The sequence below is a fragment of the Orbicella franksi genome, chromosome 14 (genome assembly GCF_964199315.1).
Source record: "Orbicella franksi chromosome 14, jaOrbFran1.1, whole genome shotgun sequence".
Taxonomy (NCBI): Eukaryota; Metazoa; Cnidaria; class Anthozoa; order Scleractinia; family Merulinidae; genus Orbicella; species Orbicella franksi.
In genome coordinates, this window is record NC_138158.1 from 6,882,756 (window position 1) to 6,898,325 (window position 15,570).

At 38.1% G+C, this 15,570-nt stretch overlaps 1 long non-coding RNA gene across 2 annotated transcripts; it reads left to right on the forward strand.

Annotated features, from left to right (window-relative positions):
- Window positions 1-79: 79 nt before the first annotated feature.
- Window positions 80-12,917, forward strand: LOC145468210 (uncharacterized). Of its 2 annotated transcripts, XR_014042163.1 has the most exons (6): window positions 80-173; window positions 415-663; window positions 7,919-8,185; window positions 9,471-9,751; window positions 10,351-10,440; window positions 11,207-12,917. It is a non-coding gene; the product is annotated as an uncharacterized LOC145468210 (long non-coding RNA). The 2 variants fall into 2 exon arrangements; XR_014042162.1 differs by lacking the exon at window positions 11,207-12,917 and having other exon boundaries at window positions 10,351-11,006.
- Window positions 12,918-15,570: the final 2,653 nt, after the last annotated feature.

Consider the following 15,570-nt stretch of genomic DNA (forward strand, 5'->3'; position numbering starts at 1 on the left):
GGTCAAAAGGTGTTAGACCATGGATAGTACGTCTGCCACGCAGGACGAAAGTGCAACGCTACACACAATCGCGTATTGGTCAAGTTTACACAGAAATCACGAGATGCAGGAGCTTATTTCTAAGATGTATGGTTGCCTGGCATTCCTGGCATTAATTATTCATTTGGCTTAAGGTGAGCACATAATCATCTGAACTGTAGTTTAACATATTCACTATTTGTCCAATTTTAGTTTGAGTTCCGGTTCACTTCAACGTGATATGCCAGAAAGCGCTGCTAGCTCAAGAGAAATTTCGTATAGTTTTCTTTCCTTATCATAGATTACTAGCTCAGAACGTTTTAGAGTTTAAAAGTGGTAAAAGGAACCCAAGCTGATAAAAGAAAATGTTTTTTCTGTGCTTGCGTGTCTCTTTAGTTGTTTTGGAAGGAATTTTGCATCAGAGCGGAGATGGAAAATTCAAAATACAAGCATTTTGGGGACACGTCTGATGCTGAAGTCCATATTTAGGCCATTGAAACAATTGTACTTTGAACTGTGCTTCGTTCCACCGCTAGCTCGAACGGCTGGTAGTCGAGCCAGGAAGAAAGCGGCTTTTATCAGATGCAGGATCAGATGCAATATACCTTCCAAAGCGACTGAAAAAAGAAAGTCACGAACACACAGGTAAATCACGCGATCATGGTGATTTTGCTGTATTTTTGATCAACTGTAAACAGTGTTAAAATTATGAAGTAACTCTCTTGTACACGATACGTACCTAGAACATTACGACAAAGATATCAAGCGAACTGTTGAATGGACAGCAAATTGAAATTATTGTTTAAGCGACATTTTTACGACCCGACCACGGGATTTCATAGTGCTCCCTTATTATATATACATCAGTCTAATTTACCCGGAAAGTACGGGTAAATACGAAAAAAAAAATTAAAACGTATTGTACTTTTTCTTAAGACAGTAAATATGGCCATTTTGCGTGTTTACCAAGCCTAAGTATTTTACATCTGAGACGCCCTATATTGTTAGGTGCGTGATCTAGTTTTGTATTTGTCATCCCGTTTTGACTGCGAGGATCCTTTGCGTTTTTACACACACCAGTGTGAAGTTAATTTATTGTACGATGAGAATTGAAACGTTTCACAAACTATTCCCCTTTCACGATCGATCGTGCATCGAGCGCGAGCGCGCCGAAGAAGTGACTAAGTAATTTGTGTACTAGGTGTCTTGCTTCACTGTTCAGAACTAAGCCATGATGTTTAACTTCCAAGCCTTTTGAAAAGAAGAACTCATTTATAGGAATGTCTTTTTAGAATAATCGTTGTGTAGTTGTTTTCTTGTTTGTCCTATTGTCCGCTAAGACTTATGTATAATGACGTGAAGTATATATGAAATAATTCATATTTGAACTGCGGTTGTAGATGAAAGTGAAGAATGATCATCGCAGTAATTTACTGCGATGATCATTCTTCACTTTCAAGACTTATGTAAGTTACTACTTCCAATCTGCACTCAGCATTAATGTGTCCTACACTTGGTCGTCAGGTTATTTCCACGGTGTCGATATTTTTATTACCATGATTCCCAGCTTGATAATCTGAATATTCGCGCTAATTTTGTTAGCGAGAGCGACATGCGAAGAACAAACTATGATGAGGCGAAATTAGTGTGTAACGTTGGATGATTTAATAGTATGTTTGCTGTACAAAACTGTTCTTGAACTCATCGTTGAAATGAAAGGTATCTAAACCTGAATTTTTGCTATTATATTTCTGCCTAATAACTATGTTAAATGCACAGAAGATTATTTACAACTCTGCTAGTATTAACTGACCTTGATAACGACCACAATATTACCAGATTACCGATCGTGATTCAGGCATCCAGAAATTGTGAGGTCTTTCAAAGTCAACACGTCTATAGGGACAGTGGTGTCTTTTAGACACCTTCCGGGAGAAAAAAGATAAGGCTAAAAACCTCTCAGATTCAAACAATTATACTCGCCCACAACAACACATTGATCTAAAAGCTTGCTTTCTATGTATTCATAATGAGTTATTTAATTCCAGGATAAGTACATTTTCCGATGGAGATCAAGATGGCCGGTTTTGGTCAACTTCGAAGGTGACCACGCATGTTTTCATATGGCTCTTAATTGCCCAGTCTTATTTCATTTTCCCACGGAGACGTCTTATGGCTATGCAAATTAAACACAACTTGGTAACACTTGACTAAGTTTTCTTTTGAAAATGTAAGTACGGCAAAACGCACGCAATATACTGCAGCATTGCTGGAACGTGTCAGGGATTAAAGGAAAAACGATTAAACCTTACTGAAGTGAATAGTATGATCTAGGTTTCTCAAAGCATCCATTTATTGCCTGTACTCTGTAATACTGCCTCTTAGGACTCTTAACCTAAGGGCAGTTATAAAATATCTGAACAGTTTGTGTTCTTTTATTCTATAAAAATCATTATGCGTAACAGGATAAGCAGACACAAGGCCTTTTCATATGAATAAAACATTGCATCGGCATTGGCGCATGGGTTAAGTCTCGGTAGTTACCATATTCTTATGAGGAAAGATTTTGATTCAATATAGTCTAAGCTCTCATAAGCGACCACCAAGGCTTGACATTTTAGCTGGTCGCTTCCGGGAGATTCTTTTTGAAAACGGTTCACATATAGAATGACTCGAAGATTCATAAAATACTTTGTGCATAAGCATCAGGACAGATCTTTTATAAAAGTAAGAAATGGGCAGCCAGTTGGATTTAGTGATGCAGGTGTCGTCTGCTAACGATGATTGAAGCTCTTTTATAATACAAGCTGCCCTTGCATGGGTGGAGTTGAGAGAGTTAAGCGCAGAGGGCTGACAGTTTCCCCATACTGAAATTCCATATGTGACGCTTGGAATAATAGTTTTAAAGTATATTTCCTCAAGAGACTTTTTGGGAAGAACTTTCATTCTCTTTAAGATGCTCCAACCTTTTGAGCAAAATGCTTCTTTACGGAGTCAATATGTACTGACTATGAAAGTCTACGGTCAATTTTAATTCCTAGGCAAGTGTTAGATTCAACCAGGTCAGCAAGGTCTGTGCCAAAGTAAAGGGGGCACAGGCCCAACAAAGGCGGATTTCCCGAGAATAATTGCCTCTGTTTTGATTGGAACGGTATACATGAACCACACATGAATTATCAGTTCAAAAGCCACATAGGCAAGCCCCACAGGCATTATCAGTTCAAAAGTACCCGACGTCGGCAAGACACATGTGCAATATACACAAACAGATACGATTCGTCAGAACACCCTCACCAATCGTACCATTGGGTAAATGATCACCATTCGTCAAAGAAGCCTTACGATTCGTACCACCGGTACGAATGGAAAGCTCCTCAGTCGATTGGTAAACCATTTGTAAAGTGCATCCGGCATTTTAAACACAGTTATAGTGAGAGCCGTGCGAAAGCGATTTGTCGATTGGTATAGCATATGTAAGCTGCATATATTTACACTCATGAACACTCGAAAGCCGTGCCAAAGATTGGTACCATTGGTACCATTGGTGAAAAAGAGAAAGTAGTCATATTCACACTCGAAAGCCGTGCGAAACCTATTTGTCGATTGGTACCATTGGTACAAAATGGAAAAGTAGGCATCCGATCGGTGCACCATTTGTAAACTGCATAAAGCGTGAGAGCCCAAACTTGCTAAAATCACCTAAAAGCGCTAAATACCTACCTTCGTTCTTAAAGCTTGAGACAATTTACATTTGTATCCTTTTTATTTACTCTGAAGTTTACTTAATAATGACGTTAAGCGAGCGAAAATGGATACAAATGTAAATATAATGTTTATATTTACATTTTTATCCATGTTATTCATTCTGAAGTTGACTTAATAATGACGTTAAGCGAAGGTCGAAACGTCGTTTTTAAACCAAAATGGTTTTAAGTTTTTCCATATTGTCGAAGTTTTATAGTTAAATTGTTGAGAAAATCTCTTCTTCTATAATGTATCATCTTCGTTCCCAAAGTGCGGTGCGAACCCAAAAGCGTGAAATACAATTAAAAAGTATTCTTATTGAGATTTCCTTGTGATAGTACATTATCCGTGGCTAGTCTTGCGCAGCGCTTTCGTTTCGTCCCAGCAAGGGACTCTTCAGAGGCCTTTTCCGCTTGGCGAACTCGTTGAATATCGCGCCCAAAGTCCCGTTCGCTAACAAAATGGTGACAGCAATCTCGCCTTATATCGCATAAGGATTTTCGACCGCACAGATTCACGAGTGAAAATTGACAGTAAAAGTTAACAGTTCCTTGTGATAATACATTGTTCGTGACTAGACTTACGCAGCGCGTTCGTTTCGTCCCGGCCAAAGGACTGTTCAGAGACCAAACGAAACGAAAAGCGCTGCGTAAGACTGGCCACGAACAAATTATATATTATCACAAGTAACTGTCAACTTTATTGTCAATTTTCACTCGTGAATCTTAAACCCAATCGCCCGGGCCCAATCGACTGTACACTCCGTCCATTGGACTCTGTTTGTGTGTAATTGGACACCAGCGAGCCTCACAGGCTTATATTGGTGTAAAATTTGACACTGAAACAAGCCTCTCAGGCATCAACAGTACAAAACATTTCGCCACGCAAGCAAGCAACACAAGCGATCTCCTACTCACCAATTTGCCCGATTAAAAACAGCGACTTGAACAGTTCTAAACTGCCGCCTCTACTGGAGGGTTAACCCTGTGCTGGAACTGGCAACTCGGGAGCTGTTGACCAGGTCTTTTCAACAAAACAACAAGACAGATAAAGACTTTGTACAATGAATGCAGAATTCTGAATGCAGAATTAGATTCATTATTGAAACCATAAAAACCGAACCAAATTAGGCTGTTACTTGGTGTAGAAGACACACGACAAAAAACGAGAAAACCAGTACAGAGAAGCCTCATTAAGGAAGCATTCCGAAGAGGCCAGGGGGTTTATTCGCAAACGGCAAAAAGTAATAAAAATTACTAGCAAGAGCAAGGATGGCTGGCAAGTGATAGCAAAGTATGAATCCTATAATTTGTCGTCCGGCTCTGAGGATGAAAAACGGTTCAAAAAGGCCAGAGAAGCGACGAGTCGAATGAGACGACAGAAGGACCAACTCGCAAGCGAGCGCGGAAAGAAAGCAAGCGCTACTATGGGTGCTGATAATCAGCTTTTTCGTTGTAAGAAAGAGTGCCTGCATTTTACTTTGTGACTTCACATAATTTTGGATCCGCTTGCGCATCCTATCATATTAATTTACGTTCGTTTGAGCGAGGCGAATTAGATCGCAACTAGATGTTATTTGCCGGCTCATCATCATCGGTTCTCGAGGCGTCAGTATGCGCATAAGGCCGTTATTTGCCGGCTCGGAAGTCCCTATCAGTGAAAAACTATGACTGAGGTCATGAAAGTGCCGCTCGTGGCCGCATTTTTAGTCCGTGGTCACAGTTTTTCACTATACGGACCGACCCTAAGTCGGGAAATAACATGTTCATGTTTTTCCTGCGGTAATTGACTTACAAGTGGATGTCTCTAAATCGGCTTGTAAAACGTGCGGTCAACAAACCATTCGTAAAAAAACCTTCGCAACCACTAACTCAGATACCAGACACAAAAGCTTGCATTAAAGAACAGATTCATTTCTTACAATTTAATATTTATTGCATTTAGTTCATCACTTGTAAGTTCTACAACGTTGTCTTCCCGGCGTGAAATATAAAATTTGAAGTTGTACGACAAAAACAATTTCTGTCATTGTTTGCGAGTCACTTGAAATCAGAAAACGAGAAGATTCATCAAGTGTATTCCACAGAAATTCTCTCAAATACACCAACGATCAGAGAGGTAAACTCGACTGAAATTGATTCATTTTTATTCGTGGATAAGCGTAGTGTAGAAACAACCATCGTTAGAGTCAAAGAATATGCAAATTTGTCACTCACCCAGATGTAAACAAATCAATATGTCAACGACCAATATCGATTTTGCAACGCACCACTATCCGAAGTTATGCCCCAAAGTAAGATGTTGAAATACACTTCGGCCTTCCTTCGATTGATACTCGTTGCGGTAGCACATATGTACTACGATTATCAGTTGAGTAAGGCGGGACGAAAGTTTGCATGGTCACCAAGTTTTAATGTGAAAATCGCGTTGTTGTCACGAGCAACTGGCTCCGTATCCGTTGGCAACTTGTCGGCCTTTGACGTCAATTGGCAGCAAAGCGCGCGAAATTGTAGGCGGCATGACAGGAGACCAACGGCTGTTGATATTGTTCAGTTACCAACAGAAACGAGGTAGGTTGCCCGTGACACCGCCTTAATTTTGAAGCCAAAACTTCGTAACCAAACCTCCCTCGAGCCTTACTCAACTGATAATCCTAGGAACAGAGTCATTGCACGTAGCTGTATGAAAGACTAATAAAAGGTTTGGACCGCGGTCAGAACCAATCAGATTGTAGGATTCGTTACCGTGCCCTCGTGGAATAAAATAAACTGAATTCTTTACGGTTTCTTTTGCTTGCCTAGTGAAAATAACGGATGTTTTATCGAACATGTCCAGAAATCAAACCTAACTGAGGTGAATAGTATGATCTAGGTTTCTCGGAGCAGGGCAGTCATCCATGTATGGCATCTACGCTGTAATACTGCCTCTTAAAACTCTTAGCCTAAGGGCAGTTACAGAATGTCTTTTGAATTTGTTTTCTTTTATTCTGTGGCAATCATCATATTATTCATGCGTATCGATGCGTATCAGGATAAGCCAAAACGCGAGGCCTAACCCCCTTACTGGAACAACTAACTTTAACTGAAAGATACTACCAACAAGCCCAACATTGTTTTTTGAGTTTGTTATTTATCTATCCCATGACAATCTTGCAAGAAAAAAAAGCAGGATAAGCAGACAAAAGGTTAACCAAACAACTACACAATACAGGGCCGCCTTTGAAGGTGCATAAATTTAGTGGCTCTTTTGGCTCGGCAGTGGATAAAAGAACGAGGAATAATCTATATAAACGTTAAAACCTAGGTCTATATATTTAGTGGCTCGTTTGTCTCTTTTGGCTCGGCAGTGGATAAAAGAACGAGGAATAATCCATATATACGTTAAAACCTAGGTCTATATGTTTAGTGGCTCGTCTGGCTCGTCTGGCTCGGCAGTAGATAAAAGAAAGAGGAATAATCTCTATATGCGTTGAGTCCTAGGTCTATATATCTGGTGGCTCGTTTCGCTCGTTTGGCTCGGCAGTGAATGACAAAGGAGCAAACGAGCCAAACGAGCCGGCTTGTTTGGTGGATGATTAAAAGTGGCCCTGTATTCTGTAGTTTAGCCAAAATTGCAAAGTCTACTCTGTTGTATACTTTTTCAGATCTAGTCAGTTGGCAATATTTAGAAACTGAAAAATGTTTGACACCCATATCATAAACGTCACCAAATCAGCTCGTTTCTAAAATATTTAAATGTCTCTTAATAAACGGTTACAACTAAAGTTATAAATTCTGCCGAATTATTCAATCTTTTCAACATTGATGCAGGAGGGCATGAGTTTCTAGAGTGTTCGCTAGTTTTCACTTTTAATGATTTATCAGTTTTCCAGTTTTGACAGTTTTGTTGTGCACATTTTATTTTTAATTTACTTTATCAGATTAACCATGTTACAATTCTACGGCTATGGTTATGGTGTCAACGAATTTGAGGCAATGAAATAGGAAATAAATTCGTGTTCAAAAACATATAAGCTTGAGGTCTTGTGTATTCGTCATGTTTTAACGCGTAACGCAGAAATTACATGACTATAAGCAATAAAGGAGCTTTTCTTTTTGGTGGGACGTGTATTCCATAAAGATGAGTGACACATGAATTATTTCCGTTTATATTGCAGGAGGTTGTTAATTTTGGATCTTACAATGTGAAATGGAACAATTCCAGACTTATTAAAACTGCTTCGTCTAAAGAAAGGGGTAGCTCACCAGGGAAGAATGGTTGAACCACACACCAGCCGAGGATACTGTGCACAAGCAATTGTAACTGTTTCATATCTACAGATTGACCCACAAACACTTCATATCATGTGGGCTGTCTCCACTCATGGGAATTCTCACACGATGAAGAACTACAAATGAATCAAGCTGGAAAGAATTTACAGAGGGTGGGCAGCTTAAAGTATTTAATAAAATTTAAAACCACCCTCCACATTCATCTCCAGAGACAATCGATTGACTGATTACTGAATTCTGACAGGATAGCGCGTGCTGTATACATAAGACACTATATCTGTCTTAGAGAAATTTTGGTGTCTTGTCTTTTTTATTGTCTATTATTGTGTTGTGTAGGAAACTGCTTATTAATACTCGTGTAAAGTTCAAACCCAATAGCTACAATTTGTGCTTTTAAAGGTCATAAAAATGTATGCACCTTTAGATAGGTACAACTTCAGAACTTTGAAAATATTTTGAGCAACTGTTGATGACAAATTGTGGGAGAAGGCCGTATAATTTTTAAGTAAATGGCCCGTTCAAGTAAATAACGAAAGAAGGGTAAGGAATCTGAGCCATTCGGAAACTCAAGGGTTTAGTTTGCGTGTATCCAGCACATCTCCCAGCCATCTTCTTATAAGTTACCAAAGTAAAATAAATTAAAGGCAATTGTTTGTTATTTTTTAATTTGCTGTACTTCACTGTGGTTATAGACTCTTGCCATATAAATATGAATGGTATTCCTACTGAGTAAAATTTGGACTAAATTGTAACTCCTCTCAACCAATCAAAAGTGAGTTATTCTGTTGAGTGCACTACATTTTGTGGGTCAAATTGCTTCCAGGTTAATTTGTTTCCAACATAAGTTTATGTGGCTCAACCTGAAGATAACATTCTTGTGGCGATATAAAGATTGATTATTATAATATCATATTAACCAATACGCGTGTACATAATGATATAGGATTTCTGATATAGATGAAATTAAGTTACTCAATTTAAGACTATTTCAGGCAGTTGCATCTAAGCAAGACCACGTCATGAAAAAGCACGACCTAATTGGAAATCAAACATTTCTTTATTCGCCATCGATCATTTGGTAGACTGTGGCGGGAACGTTCGTGCCCAAAGTGCAGCACAGTTGGTTTAGTTTTACCGAGTTGTGCAAATTGTTTTCATTAAACAAGTACGGACGAAACTTCAAACCAAACGTACCTTTGTCGATACATGTAAACATCTGTAAACATGTCCAAAATTAAGAGGTAGTGCGAGCCTTCAAAGATACATTGTACTATAACGAGGAAGTCTACGAGGAGGCCTTTTAAGCCTCATGGCGTCTCTCCGGGATTCCACACTTACCCTGAGTGTAAACTTCGTTCGCATTTCTATTTTTGTTTTCAAAAAGAAATAGATGAAAAAATGTTTTGTTGCTAAAGTCTGTTACTCTTGCTTACCCAGATGCTCCTGTGTCAGTTGAAATCGGCAATCTTCTTACTAACTAATTCTGACCTTGAGGTGGCAATGGAATACCAATGAAAGACTGGAAGGTTTACAAAAGGTCAGTAACAGTAAAGTTAGGACTTTGCCTAATGGGAGCCGCATGAAGTAGATCAATAAAGACTTGAATTTAAGGCTACTGGATTGGAAACAGCCAAAGCGTGTGAGTTTCCAGGGAATGTCTTGGCAAAAATGGTGAAGACTGAAAAGATGAAGATTATCAGCAGAGTGAAGATTTCAAGGTAAGCTTTCAGACCACTATTGAGAATTTTAAGAGCGAACCTTACTTTAAATAAATTCATGTGGTAAGACGGAAAATTTAATTTTAGCCTTATTGACTGTTGACGTAGTGCTTTACGTAAGGAAAGGACCGAACTTTGAGGTAGGACCCCGTGACGTGATAGAAGACTTAAAGAAAAAAGAAAAGTACAGAGACCAGGAAGGCTTGAATTTCACGTTTGACAATGATTTGACCAACATAAACAAACGAGAAGTGAAGTTACAGTAATCCTCTTGAATTTCTTTGATGGAGGGCAGTTTAATCCAATTTAGGGTGTTTAAATGATACCAGGATAATTTGATATTGGAATGAGCTCATCCCTGTTCCCTCCTGTATTTATGTTTTCGTTTATGCAAACACAAAATGACATACCAAACAGAGCCATTTTGGCCCTAATTCCCATACCAAGCCAAGAGATTTGTTCTGGCATTTGGACTTAAGCCAGTATCATTTAAAAGGATAAAGGGTAGCCAAATTATTATCTTCGAACTATAAGAAAATTTAAGAAACACTGAACAATACGGACTACTGAACACTTAAAAATAATGGTTTATTTTTCAGGTAAATCTCGAAAAGATGAAGCTAATTTGGAATCATTCAAGCTCAGGATTAGTGGTTTGAGAGCAGGGGTTGTTACATAGATTTCATTTTGTATACTTTTACATACGCACATAAAGGAAAGTCACCATTATCGAGAGCTGTTTGCTTTATTCAGAGCAACGTACACTTACACCTGCAGTTTGTCTCAGTTTGCTGTCTAGTAATTCAGTACTTAAAAAACTACACAAAATGCTCGTACTCCTATTAAAATGTATCATTTCTTTTAAGGCGTAGATGAGTTGATCGTTTTTAATTTTTGCTTAGAAGAGTTTCGAAAAGGCGAATTATCCTGTACAATCAATTAATTTAATTTTTTTCTTTGATGTGATAGAGTTAGTATCTTTATTACAGTCTCCTGATTAAAAAACGTTATAGAAAAACATTTTAAAAGAAATTTAAAAGCCATTTCATCCCGTCTCGGCGTCATCTTATCGCCATTTGTGCAAAGCTGTTTAACAAGCTGGAGCTTTTTTTTCTTGACTCTTTCACACCTGAAATAATACATATTGGAAGCCTATTATGACTTAAAAATCTACTTTTGTAGTGGGAGCCAAGATGACGCCGAAGCTACCGTTTAAATGTCGTTTAACATGTTACAATCCTACTAAAGGTAAAAGGTGGGAATCGTAGTGAGTTCATTTCATTACCTAAAATATTACCGCATTTGTGCTGTTGTTTTCTCAGTCAGATGATAAATGAGTTATCAAATGAACGCCCAAGCAATTAAGGATTAACACTACTCGTGATATTTGCTAGTTCTTAAGTCTTCAAATATCTCTCACAGTATAAATCCTTAATTAACCATTATATGCTGTAGTAAAATCAATTTCTCGATCTTGACTGACAACATAACCCCATTCATACCAGAGAAAGGAGAACGGGAATGTGGTCACGTGAACCATCATTCTCCAGACAGATTTCTGTTTTCTTCGATCGGGTGCAATCTTGTTGGATCTTGAGCTGTGCCTAGTAATTTTGATTCGTTCTTTACATTTCACCAACGTTTTACAAACTGAGCTTTGCAGTCAACAGAGTTATATTGAAGTTGACGACGTCTTTTCCTTCATCCGATTTAAGGATCAATTTAAAATGTGTATGTCGCACGTTTATTACCAAGAAAAAAAGTCTTCTTTCGTCTTTTTTCAGTCGCATGCAAGTCCTAGAAAATTATATCAATCGATGTGTCACTGGTGCTAAAGGGATCTTAAGGAATGTCTGCATGCGCTCTCCTCTCGAAGTTAACTCGTTCCAATCCCTGATTTCATGACACACTTTGTTATTCGACAAGCTTTGCAGAAAATATTGGCTTAACAGTGCTTGGGGAATATATAACGCACATTACCGAAGTTGCTGATAACTTGGAACACATCTTTTCCTTTGTTTCTTTGCCTTTCGTAGAATGCTGTGGTATAAAGCGCAATAGAATTTTGTGACTTTCAAGTATTGTTGCAACCCGCCGAGAGGAGTCTGTTCGGTTCACTGTAAGCACTTAGAAAATCGGACACTACAAATTATGACAGACCGCCGCCATTTATTACGATAATATCTTTGGTTTTATTGTTTCTTAAATATATATTTTGAATGTCTCTTCTGAAATTTCATGCATTATGACTTTGTGCGTTGCTTTCATTTCTTATTTAAAACAAAACTAGAAAAGAAAGATTTGATTATTTTTCGATACCTTCTGTTCTCATGGGTTTCAATCAAATTTTACAATTTTTTTTTTAAATAGAACTAATTTGAAATTCAATGAGTCAACTAATAACATTAAATAAAATCGGTCACCTAGGAAAAAAGACGAGCAAATCCAAAAATTGTCCTTAGAAATGCGTTTAGCCGACAATGGTGCTACTCGTGTTTCTGAGGTTGCCGAGCTGGAACGGAGTTACGTACATCACCGAAGTTGTCGGTAACTTGGAACACATCTATTCCTTTCTTTCTTTGCCTTTCGTAAAACATTATGATATAAAGCTTAACAGAATTTTGTGAGTTTCAAGTATTGTTGCAACCCGCCGAGAGGAGTCTGTTCGGTTCACTGTAAGCACTTAGAAAATCGGACACTACAAATTATGACAGACCGCCGCCATTTATTGCGCTAATATGCTTGGTTTTATTGTTCCTTTAAATATATATATTTTGAATTTCATCTCTGAAATTTCATGCATTTTGACTTTGCATGTTGCTGTGCAGTCAAAAAACGTGATCATGACAAGATCAGCATAAATCTCTTTCTGCTAGGGGTTCTGTTACCTTCACGGCCTTCTTGTTGTCGCAAGTCCCTACATATTTAAACTAATAAGTTAGGCGTCTTTTGTTATTTTCCAGTCGGCAAATTGCCTCGGCTTGCAAGGTATTGGTTTCAGACCACCCTTATGTATTCGTCCTTCTGCAAGCGCAACACAGACTTTGCAGTAAACTGGATACTTTGGCAGCCAGTAATCTCATATAGCGGTTCCAGTGATGTCCCCATATCCATTCCAGATATTTGTTATACTCAGTGTCATTATTGCTGAGATACTTTAGGTACTCGGCGAGACTGAGAAGTTGTGGTGTTTCAAAATCCCGGACTTTTATGACAGAATGATTAAGGTATGGACCAGGCAGGAACTCGTCAAGCTTGTCTGTAGCCATGACTACAGGCACCGAGCCAGCATTCCATGCATGATGGAGTTGAGCATCGACAAAATAATCGCAGCCTTGGTTAAAAAACACCAGAGTAAACTTATATTGTCTGGCCAGGTCAGATTTTATATCTCTAAAATCTTTGCCATTTTGGTTACGATATCTTGCCGTCAGGCCGTTTTTGTTATGTAGGCAAACTCCATGTTGGTTTTATTGTTTCTTTAAATATATATATTTTGAATTTCATTTCTGAAATTTCTTGCATTTTGACTTTGCATGTTGCTTTCATGTCTGATTTAAAACAAAAGTGAAAAAAAAAAAGTTTGATTATTTTTCGATACCTTCTGTTCTCATGGGATTTTATTAAATTTTATAAAATTGTTTAAAAAAAATACTAATTTGAACTTGATTGAGTCATGATAATTATTCATCCAATAAGATTAAATAAAATCAGTCACCTGGGAAAAAAGAAGAGCATGCGCAAGTCCAAACATTGTCCTCAGAAATGCGTTTGGCCGACAATGGTGCTTCTCGTGTTTCTGAGGTTGCCGAACTGGAGCGGAGATCGAATCGTCTCTAAATGGAGTCGTTTGAAAAAAGTCAAAAAAGTATTTTTGTTTTTTTGGTACAATGTCTTCACCTTCTAATACAATGTTATGATATTTCTTTTTTTAAAATAGTACTAATTTGAAATTGAACGAGTCATCTAATAAGATTAAATAAAATCAGTCACCTAGGAAAAAAGACGAGCAAATCCAAAAATTGTCCTTGTCGTTTGGCCGACAATGGTGCTACTCGTGTTTCTGAGGTTGCCGAGCTGGAACGGAGTTACGTACATCACCGAAGTTGTCGGTAACTTGGAACACATCTATTCCTTTCTTTCTTTGCCTTTCGTAAAACATTATGATATAAAGCTTAACAGAATTTTTTGAGTTTCAAGTATTGTTGCAACCCGCCGAGAGGAGTCTGTTCGGTTCACTGTAAGCACTTAGAAAATCGGACACTACAAATTATGACAGACCGCCGCCATTTATTGCGCTGATATGCTTGGTTTTATTGTGTCTTTAAATATATATTTTAAATTTCATTTCTGAAATTTCATGCATTTTGACTTTGCATGTTGCTTTCATGTCTGCTTTAAAACAAAAGTGAAAAACAAGGTTTGATTATTTTTCGATACCTTCTGTTCTCATGGGTTTTCGTCAAATTTTATAAAATTGTTCCAATAAGATTAAATAAAGTCAGTCACCTGGGAAAAAGGAAGAGCATACGCAAATCCAAGACTTGTCCTCAGAAATGCGTTTGGCCGATAATGGTGCTACTCGTGTTTCTGAGGTTGCCGAACTGGAAAGGGGATCGAATCGTCTCTAAATGGAGTCGTTTGAAAAAAGTCAAAAAAAGTATTTTTGTTTTTCTAGTCCAATGTCTTCACCTTCTAATACAATGTCTTCCCCTTCTCGCAAATTTCAAGTGTAAAAAGGTTCTTTTTAATCTTGTGTACATTGGCAATATACAAGAATAATTTACATGAATTCCGAAAAGGCAGATCTGTTTTCATAAGTCAAGAATTTCGTGAGAACAAGAAAACATGGTGGTTTCGTCCAAGGGAACAAAAGTTATCGTTGGATTATTTTGAAAGAACAATAGATATCTCTAATATTAATTTGTTAATGACAAAAAGGGAGATTAACGGATCAAGGGAAAATACATCACGTCCCGCCTGAATGGCCTAAGGAATGCGTGTGGCCGACAATGGTGCTACTCGTGTTTCCTAGACAGCAAAGCTGGAGGAGGCCGAAACGTCTTTGCACAACTGACTAACATATCACACTCGGAAGGTCTTTCCAGTCTTCGAACTTATGACCGCAATACCTATCAATCATCGTCTGTCATTTTATACCAGTAATTAAGGTATTTTGCACACGCTACAATCCGTTTAATTCCATTGCAGTGGGCCTGTCTTAGGGTCCTGTTACGTCTTGCGAGGCACCTCCACGATCCTCCACCACTCTTGGAAGAATTCGATAAAAATACGGTGTGGATATGCAGTCGAGCATTTGGACGTCTGATTGATCACAACGTTTAGTGTCACGTGACAGTTCATTATCTCCTGACTCCGTTACTTGAAACTGTGACCCTGCTGGCCAGCAGAAGCAAGGAACTCTTCTTCTTTAAAAAATCTTTATTTTAAATGGTAGCTTGAGAAAAAAAAATTGAAAGTCAGAAAAGTTAATTTAACGGTCTAGGAAAATAAGATCGGTAGTGAAAAAAATTGGAATTGACAAAACAGAAAAGTGAAAATGACTATAAGGAAAGATATTATGCGCAGTACAAGGGCATTACAAATTTAAGCCACCTAAGTTGCAAAGAAAAGTGAAATTGTCAGTGTAAAAAGTGAACTTTGCACTGCAGAAAAGTGAAACTGACGGTGCAGAAAAGTAGAATTTGGCACTAAAGAACCATGAAATTGGCAGCATAGAAAAGTGAAATTGACAATGCACAAAAGTGAAATTGACAGTGCCAAAAAGTGAAATTGGCAATGCATAAAAGTGAAATAGG